The sequence below is a fragment of the Euphorbia lathyris genome, chromosome 4, assembly GCF_963576675.1.
Source record: "Euphorbia lathyris chromosome 4, ddEupLath1.1, whole genome shotgun sequence".
In the NCBI taxonomy this organism is placed as follows: domain Eukaryota; kingdom Viridiplantae; phylum Streptophyta; class Magnoliopsida; order Malpighiales; family Euphorbiaceae; genus Euphorbia; species Euphorbia lathyris.
Window position 1 is genome coordinate 2,875,317 of NC_088913.1, and position 9,899 is coordinate 2,885,215.

Below are 9,899 nucleotides of genomic sequence, written 5' to 3' on the forward strand. Positions count from 1 at the left end.
TATTGATCAACCGATGTCTCTTTGTGCTCAGGTTTTTCGTAGTAAATATTTGAGGGGTTTTAATTGGTGGGAAGTGATGGGTAGGGCGTCTGATAGTTTTGTGTGGAGAAGTCTAGTTAGTGTTCGATCTATTTTGTTACATGGTGGTATATGGCGGGTGGGAAATGGTTCAGATATTAGGATTCTTTCGGACAGGTGGGTGCCTTCTCTTCCTTGTGGTCGTCCGCTTGTGCTCAAATGTGAGCCTCCTTCTCCTTTTGTGAGCTCTTTGATAATTCCTAATTCCGGATTTTGGAATTCGGGGGTGGTTAAGGAATGCTGTTTTGATGAGGATGCGGAGGCTATTTTGAACCTTCCATTGCGAACCAATGTGGTGGATAAATTTTTTTGGCCTTTCTCTCGGAATGGTCAGTATGAAGTTAAATCGGGGTACTTGGTTGCGATTGATCGAAATTCGGTGGTTAATAATGCTCCTGGGGCTTCGTTTGGTCCAAGACGATTTTGGAAACATTTGTGGAAGCTCAGATTGCCTCCGAAAGTATTGCATTTTTTTATGGGCTTGTTGTAAATGTTTTTTACCTTGTGCTGATATTTTGTTTCGTAGGAAAATACCTGCTGTTTTGCAATGTCCGTTCTGTGGAAGTGACGGGATTTCTCTTATTCATCTATTCAAGTATTGTGCTCGATCGAAAATGAGATGGAAGGGTGCTGGGCTATCTCTGAAGGTTTACGGGCTAGCTGGAGATGTTTGTCTGGACTGGTTTGAGGCGGTGAAGGAGGCGTTGCCGGGTGATGAATTTCTGATTTTTTGTTCGGTTTTATGGATGTTGTGGTTTGATCACAATAGGATTAATCATGGTGAGGCTAGCCTTGATAATAGGGCATTTATGCTTGGAGTTTATAATGCTGCTAATTCCTCATCTTGCCATTATGCTTCTGATGCTGCTAAATCAGGTAATAATAGGTGGATTCCTCCTGTTTTTGGTTTTGTTAAATTGAATTGTGATGCGGCGTTTACGGTTTCAAGTAGTTTTGGGGCCGCAGGTTTCATTGCTCGGGATTCAAATGGGGTGGTTGTGATGAGTGGAGCGTGTCCTTTGGGTCGGTGTTGGTCAGTTATTCATGCGGAATTGTTGGCTATTTTGAATGGTTTGATATTTTCCAAACAATATGGGGTGGTGAAAGTGGTGGTTTCGTCGGATTGCAAATTTGCTATTGATGCAATTATTGCGGATATGGATGTTAGTTATCTGGATGTGATAATCAAATTAATTCGTGAGGTGGCTGATTCTTATATTGATGTGTGCTTCATTCATGAAGGACGTTTGCAAAATGCCGCGGCTCATGATCTTGCAAAATGGGGTTCCAGTTTAAATGGTCCTCAAGTGTTAGTTTCAGATTTTCCGTTTTTTCTGTCTTCTTGTATTGAATCTGATCGTATCCATTAATACAAGTTGATTTGTTTCATAAAAAAAAATTTATATTTATTAAACGGTTCGGTTAACCGTTAACCGCGGTTTTTCAACATGCGAAACCGAAACTGAAACCGAAACCGGTACCGGTACCTATTTATTTTTTTTAACCATTAAGAAAACCGCCGGTTCGGTTAACCGTTTTTTTCGGTTCGGATTACCGGTTTCTGGTTTGGTTATCGGTTTGATCGGTTTGATCGGTTTTTTTGCCCACCCCTACTTTTCAGGTAAGCAGATTTCCTGAGCTTCCCGTGTCTATTAGTACCCAGTGCACCTTAAAGCCGACGATGCTAATAGTGACCACGAGGGCTTCCGAGTGGCTAGTCCGAAGAGGTGGTTGTAGTATCAGGGTCTGATCAGCTGCTTTTCTCTTTCGGGAGCTCTCCGGAGGTGGACAGAGTGCCAGCGCCCCCTCTGTTATCACATGGATCTCACCGTGGAACCTTGGTCGCTTTGCCTCATCCGTTCGGCCATCGTCGCGCTGCTTCGGGCTTTGCTCTCTTTGTCTGATGGGTCTTGACGGGGCACATTGTTGTGTGATACGCTCGATTTCCTTCTGTAGTTGGTAGCAGTTCTCCGTGGAGTGTCCAGAGGATTTGTGGTACTTGCAGTATTCCTTCTCGACGCGGGTTTTTGCTTTGTCTGCTGACGGAGCCAGGTGTGTGTGTCGCCGAGCCTGGTTCTGAGTAACATAGTGTACCTCTTTTCCTCAGGACCGGTCCCCCCTGCGTTCTAAGTTTGTCTGCTCCACTTGCGCCGGGAAAGGCATGGGGACTTCCCTACGCGTCCGTCCTCCATCTCGCGTTTCCCCGATTGGCCTGCTTTTCTCTTCTTTCCGCGGGTCTCCTCTGGCTTTGTCCTTTTTCGATTCTTCGTATCCTGCTGGCCGATCACAATCGTCGTAGCGGACGAAAGTCTGCGCCATGGTCATGAGTTCCTCGAAAGATCACGGCATCTTCCTGAAGCATTTTTGTTTAAGGGGTTCGCACGAGGTGCCTTTTGCGAGGGCTCGTGAGCAACTTCCAGATTGAGGCCCTTGACCTGAGAGGCCATGTGGTGGAACCTAGAGAGGAAGTTCCGTAGCGGCTCGGTTGTCCGCTGCTTGAGCCCATTGAGATCTGAGCTGATCTTCCTTACCTTTGATGCTGCGGCGAATCTAGAGAGAAAGAGATCTTTCAATAGATCGAAGGAATCGATGGACTCGAGAGCCAGTCCTCGATACCATTCTTGCGCACTTACGGAGAGCGTAGTAGGGAAAACTTTGCACATGACGTCTTCGTCCTTGGAGTAGAGATTGATGGTGCTCATGAAAGAAGCCACGTGATCATTCGGGTCCTCGGTTCCCGAATATTGGGATAACCGCGGGGCTTTCCAGTCGTGAGGGAACCTCGTTTCAATGATCCTTTGCACTAGCGGAGTTTTGCTGGAGGTGATGCTTCCTCCTATCACTCCCCCAAGCGCCCTCTTGTCCAGAAATCTCTGGATCTTCTGCTCTAGTAGGTCCTCGCCGCAGACGGTTGCTGGTCCTCCGGAGGTGGCGCCACCCGCGCCTAGGGCTCGCGCGGCGGGCTCGCGTTGTCTTTTGGGGAGCGCCTCCTGGGCCACCGATTCACTCATGACATTGCCGGCTTGCCGCGGTGCTGCTGCCTCCTTGAGATATTGCCAGATTTTAGCGTTCTCCTCCTACAAGCTTTGTTGCTGTTCCATAACCTTCATCTGAGCCGCCGAGTGAATGGCTTGGGTTGTCTGAAAACCCCGTATGGCGCTGAGGAGTTGCCCAGTGTTGTATGCTCCCTCCTCCTCGAGATCCACTTCCTCCATCAGTGGAGCCAGGTTCCTGGGAGAAATTAGGGTAGACGACGCAGAACGCGCCTCGTCGGTCATCGAGCTAGTTGCTGCTGCGCTCGGTCCTCCGGCGGGGGTGAGCTCAGTTGGTGTTTGCATCTCGCCGAATGTTTCAGAAAATCACTCGTAGTCCACCTTCACCGCACCAAATAATTAGGGAATGCACTACAGTGATTCAGGTAGCCTTGGCGGATTCCCACGGTTCCTGGTAATCGTCTCTGTGCGGGGAGCGGTCCCTGCGAACACTCCGACGATCAAGACAGTTAGATATTCAAAGGGGATTAACAAAGGAAATATTCGAGAAGATGTGGGGTTACCCGGACAGTCTATTCAAGAAGTACTCTCACCTCTCTCCCTTCCCTTATCAGGGGTATTTATAGGAAATCGGTGTGGGCTTCCGGGCCCTTGGGCCTAGTCTTGGGCCGGGATATATACATTCCGAATCATGTAGTAAAGAGTTGTTGTAATGGGAAAATTCAGGGACTGTTTGGTTTACTTATTGTTACAGTTTGTGGTTTCTTATTGTTGTTGGAAAAGCAAAGATTTTCTGCTTTTGGAAAAAGCTAATTTTCAAATATAAAAGACAAATAGTTGTTTCCTAACCGAACACCTAAAACTCTCATTTTTAATATGAAAAAGCAAATGTGAGGTGAAAATGGAATAAACAAAAAAAAATCTCTGATGTGTCCAATCCATAGTCTGTAGTCCAGACACACACAATGTACGCATCTCTCTCTCTCTGCTATTAATCTCTTCAACTCATCATTGACCCACTATTCCACTCACAATAAAAATTAGAATGCTCTTATTATTTTTATTTTTATTTACTAATGGTTAGAAACCGAAATAAAAGGTTAACCGACTGAAATAATTGGTTAACCGATTAGTGGTTAACCGAATTTAGTGGACTAGTGTATGGTTATTATTTTTTAAAAACCGATTAAATGGTTAACCGATCGAATTAACCTTTATGGACTGGTTAACCGACCATATGCACCCCTACTTTTGGCTGAAGTAAAATTGTACTATTTTAAACGTTATGGATAAAATTCGTCTCTGTTTATAAACTTTATGAGTATTTTACACCGCTGTTTATTTTTATTGGAATCTATTCTATACTTTTGGATTTTTTACTGTTAGGTGGTAAAAATCTTATTAATTAATAACAACAAAAATATTTTGTTTTACCTTATCCCATTAGATACTGCTTTAAATGTATGGATTATAAAAGGATTTACTTACTTCTATAAAAAAAAAGGATTTACTTACCTAATTTAACCATTTAAAAAATAATTTAAGAATTACATTATTAATATTAAATCCACAATCTCTCATAATATTTTTCACAGTTCATCTACACAACAAATTTCTTCAGACAGTGAAAATGACAAAATGTCTACCTCTGCTATGCTTTCTTTTAATATTGACTATGGGTAAGTTTCTTTCTTCCTCCATCATATATTAATTCTAAGGATCCGTTTCTCTGTTTGCTGTTTGCTGGTTGCTGTTTGCCTTTGGAAAAAGGTTGCTTTTTAAAAAAACAGCGATTCTCTGCTTTTGGAAAAAACTACTTTTCAGCTGTAAAAGACAAACATGAGGTAAATTTTGTTTTTTTTGGTAAAAAGCATCCTGATGTCTGTGATCTTGTATATCTGTTGGCGCATTATGCATTTGATTTTTTATTTGGACACATTAAGCGTTCGATCTTTTGTTTTTTTGTCACATTAAGCCATTTCTTATCAAATTAGTTAATTGTGAATATATAATGTAGATAAAAAATTGTTATTAATTTCATTTGCGTTTGAACTTATATTTTTTACAGTTCGAATTAAGGTTTTTACAGTTTTCTTATAGCCACATATATTAAAAATTGTTTCGAACCGTTAAAAATAAAATTTTCTAACACATGTGAAATGAATAACAATCTGTTAATCGAATTTTATATTCAAAACTTATTTTTATTGTCATCAAGGGCTTGATGTGACACAAAATAAAAATCAGGGGCTTAATGTATCGAAATAAAAGATCAGAGTTTAATAAAGGGCGGCCCAGTGCACTACTCGTTCCTGCTAAGCGAGGGTCAGGTAAGGGTCCCACCACAAGGGTGTATTAGGGACAAGCCTTTCCTTGCCATTTTTTTACAAAAGACCGTTCCTAAGACTCGAACTCATGACCTCTTGGTCATATGAGAACAACATTTACAGTTAATACGCTAAAAAAAATGAAAGATCAAGGGTCTTAATATGCTTTTTTTTTTTTTTACCGAAATGTATTCCATACGAAGAAAATTAGCATGTTCAATATTCATAAAATCATTTAATTTTCTTTACGAAAGTCATTTTAATTAATTCAGATAGAAAAAGTCATCCGAATAGTAACGTATCAGTAACGTTGGCTTTTTTTTTTTTTGTGTGTGTGTCTAATGGCAGGATCAACCAGTGCATAACAAGTAACTTGCTTGGGGAAGTGTTCAGAATTTGCAGATTGTAATAAGGTTTGCCTTGAGAGAGGATTTGGTAGAGGAGGAGCATGTCTAGCTTTTGCAATCACTTTCCCACAAGATTGTTGTTGTGTTCTTCATTGATTTTTATTGCTTTTTTCTTAATAAAAATGGGTTTAGGGTTTAATAAATAAAACACAATTTTGATGATGCCAAGGGAGATGTTTTCTTTGTTTTGTTGGTTTATGTATCGTGTTATCGCTTATCAATAATAAATATATATATGTATGCATATGTGACATTAAATATGGATCTTGTCTAAATCTTTGGGTGAACTACCCATGGTCAGTGGATTTTGCTTTTCTTAACAGTATGAATATTGAACTTCAAAACTAACTTAATATAAAAATCATTTAATTTTACACTTTTTAATACCAGTGGCTACTTAATGGCTCAAAACGACTGTTGACGGTCTCAAAATAAAAAAATTCAAGAGTTAATGATATTCTAAGCAACTTTAATTCTTGAAAATTTTCGTTTTGAGGTCCTTTAGGTGTTGTTTCGTTAGGAGAGAGCTTGAATTTTTAGAGAGAGAAAGCTCTACAATATGTGATTTTAAGAAATAAAAAAGATGGTTTCATAGTAAATGTCTTTCTGAACAACTTTAATTCTTGAATATTTTTATTTTGAGGTCGTTAACATTCATTTTGAGGTGTTAGTTAAAATTGACTGGCCACATGTATTAAAAAGTGTAAAATTTAGTGACTTTTATATTAAGTTTTGAAGTTGAGTGGTCATACCGTTAAAAAATTCAAAGTTGAGTGGCCATGGGTGCAATTTACCCCTAAACCTTATCACATGTTTTACAGTTGTTGGATTTTTTTTAGGGATAAGGTGTAAAAATATCCCTAAAGTTTAGGGCCTGAAGCAATTTTATCCCTAACGTCTAAAATAGTGTAATTTTACCCATAGTATTGACAAGTTAGGTCAATTTTAGACATTATAATAAAACACTGATATTTTGTTCCTTATTCTGCACCAATTACATATTAGTTGTTTCTAAAAAAAATTTCATCTTTTAAAAAAAAAATTCTTATTTTGTGATATAATAATAGAATTGGAGATTAGTATTTATAAATTCGGTGAAATATTTGAATTTTTTTGTCCAAATCGTACAAAAGACAATATATATATTTTTTTAAATTTTGTTTCACGTCTAATTATATGTTTGTGATATTACTAATTATTGATAAAATTATGCACATATAAAGTGTAGATGACAAGATTCATAACCGATAAGATATTTGATAAATTATTTCTCAAATTGACTAAACTTGACAACGTTAGGAGTAAAATTGCTATGAGCTGTCAAAGTTAGGGATAAAATTGTACAATTTTAAACACTAAAGGTAAAATTACTCCTAATTGTAAATGTTAAGGGTATTTCATTCTAAATTTATTTTGAAAATCTCAAAAAAAAAAAAAAAAAAAAAAACTCCATTCGATATATCTCTATATAGATATAAGTTTTGCCTTCGCCTAAGTCCTTTATTTCGAAGCACTTCCCTATATATATTATACCCTCAAAAGATCTTGAGAACAAACCTTTTACTCACTTCCCTATATATTGAAGGTTTTTTTAGTATACATTTGAATTTTTTTTCCAACTACTACAAAAGATAGTTTTTTTTTTTTTAAAATTTTGTTTCACGTCTAATCATATATTTATGATATGTTACTAGTTGTTGATAAAATAACGCACATATAAAGTGTAGATGACAAGATTCATGGTTGAAAAGATATTTGATGAATTATTTCTCATAATGACATCGAAAAGATATTTGATGAATTATTTCTCATATTGACCAAACTTATCAACGTTAGGAGTAAAATTCCTATTGACTGCCAAAGTTAGAGATAAAATCGCATGATTTTAAACACTAAAGGTAAAATTGCTCCTAACTGTAAACGTTAAGGGTATTTCGTTCTAAATTATTTTGAAAATCTCAAAAAAAAAAAAAACTCCCAGCGATATATCTCTATAGATCCTTATACCTAGTTTCGCCTTCGCCTAAGTCCTTTATTTCGAAGCACTTCCCTATATATATTATACCCTCAAAAGATCTCGAGAACAACCGTTTTACTCATATATTGGATTGAAGGAAGCATATGAACATACGTGAGGATTTTCACAACCAATAGTTGGATGAATCATACTTTTCCGAAAATTAACAATAATTATTGCAATGTTTACATTAATACTCTCTAGAATAGCGCTCCAGATAACTGAGACCACTGTTTCAACCTGCGAAGGACAACCTATGCAACCTAGACTGGATCCACTTCTTACTTTTTCTCGTAAAGATGCTATTAAACCTCTAAGTGGGGTTAATAGAGAAAATAATTCCCCATCTAAGAAGGGTTGTGAATTATTTCTCTATAAGGGGCGGTTTTTTAACCCATGGTTAAAAATGGTCCCATAAAAAAGTATTATAGTATATATATATATATATATATATAAATTAATTAGTATATTAAATATAAAAAATATTTATGTATATATTTTTTTATTGTAAGTATTTATTTTTTATTTTTTTATATACGAAATATTTACTGTGTTATTAATATAGTTACAAAAAATGAACGAAACTGTTTCAATTTATTGATATATTTATTTGGAAGACCTGATGTTACAGTTAAATAACAGTCAAACCAATCTTTTCCAAATTTTTGATAGCGCGGGGATAAAATTGATCTTGTTTGGAAACGTTGGGATTAAGTTTGCACTACTTAATACATTAGAACTAAATTTGCACTACTTGAAACGTTAAATTTACACTTATATTTAATCATTGTTCATAATAATTTATTAAAAAATAAAAAAACTAATTTCTAATTTTTAACCATGACGCTTTCAAGTAAGATCAATTTTAGCAGTGCGTTATCGAAAATATAAAAAGCTAGTTTGACTATTATTTAACTGTCACATCAGACATTCCAAACTATATTATAGATAAATTGAGCAGTTTCTGGCATTTTTTTTGTAAATATATTAGTAACACAGTAAATATTTTAGACAGTTTGACAAAAAATAGTTTTGATAAATTTAAAAGGACTGTTTTGACTATTATTAGACTATATCGAAAATTTAAAAATACTAGTTTGACTATTATTTTACTGTATCGGGCCTTTCAAACAATTTTATCGATAAATTGAATTAGTTTCGTATATTTTTTTGTTGGGTTTTTCTAACTATATTAATAACACAGTAAATATTTTAGACAGTTTGAAAATAATAGAATAACATAGCCATTTTGTATCGTATATGACTATCCTAAAAGCTAAGGTATGTTTAGTTAAAAATCTAAAACAAAATAGATAAATGGATCAAATGATTAAAAATGATAAAAGATAGAAACTTTATAATATATTTTTCAAAATAGAAAGACATAACAGTATGTTAAGTAAAAAATAGAATTAAACTATGCTTACTTTGTTTTTGACAAAGTAAATCTTACTTTGGTTTTTCCACCATTGAATGATGATGAACTTTGACAAATAAGCTTATCCAATGGTAGAAAAAACAAAGTAAAGCTTACTTTGGTAAAAACAAAATAAACTTAAAAGGCACCATAAAAAAATAAAAACTAATAAATTATTTATCGTAATTAATAATCTATTTACTCTAAATTTTAAATTAAAAATCACCAGCATTTGAAAAATAAAAGATGATTTTTTTTATATGAAATGAAAGCTCATAAAATAAGGAGCTAAACTTTGATTAAAAGAAAAAGGAAAAAAAAAAAAGAAAGTAGCCCACTTGCTTACCATCACGGTGCAAGGAACTCTGCTTTTTTGGTAGAGTTACACACCATTACGTTATCAAAAATTTGAAAAAGTTGGGTTGACTGTATGTGATTGTCACATCATACATTCTAACCAAGTTTTACGATAAATTGGAGCAATTTTGTAGATTTTTTTATTGGTTATTTATATTAGTTATACAGTAAATATTTTAGATACTTCGACAATTTTTTTTTTTTTTGTGATTAACTAAGATATACTAGACTTAGTTCTTAGCATTTAACATGTTTTTTTTTACATATGTTAGTAACACATTAAATATCTTATACATAATTGAT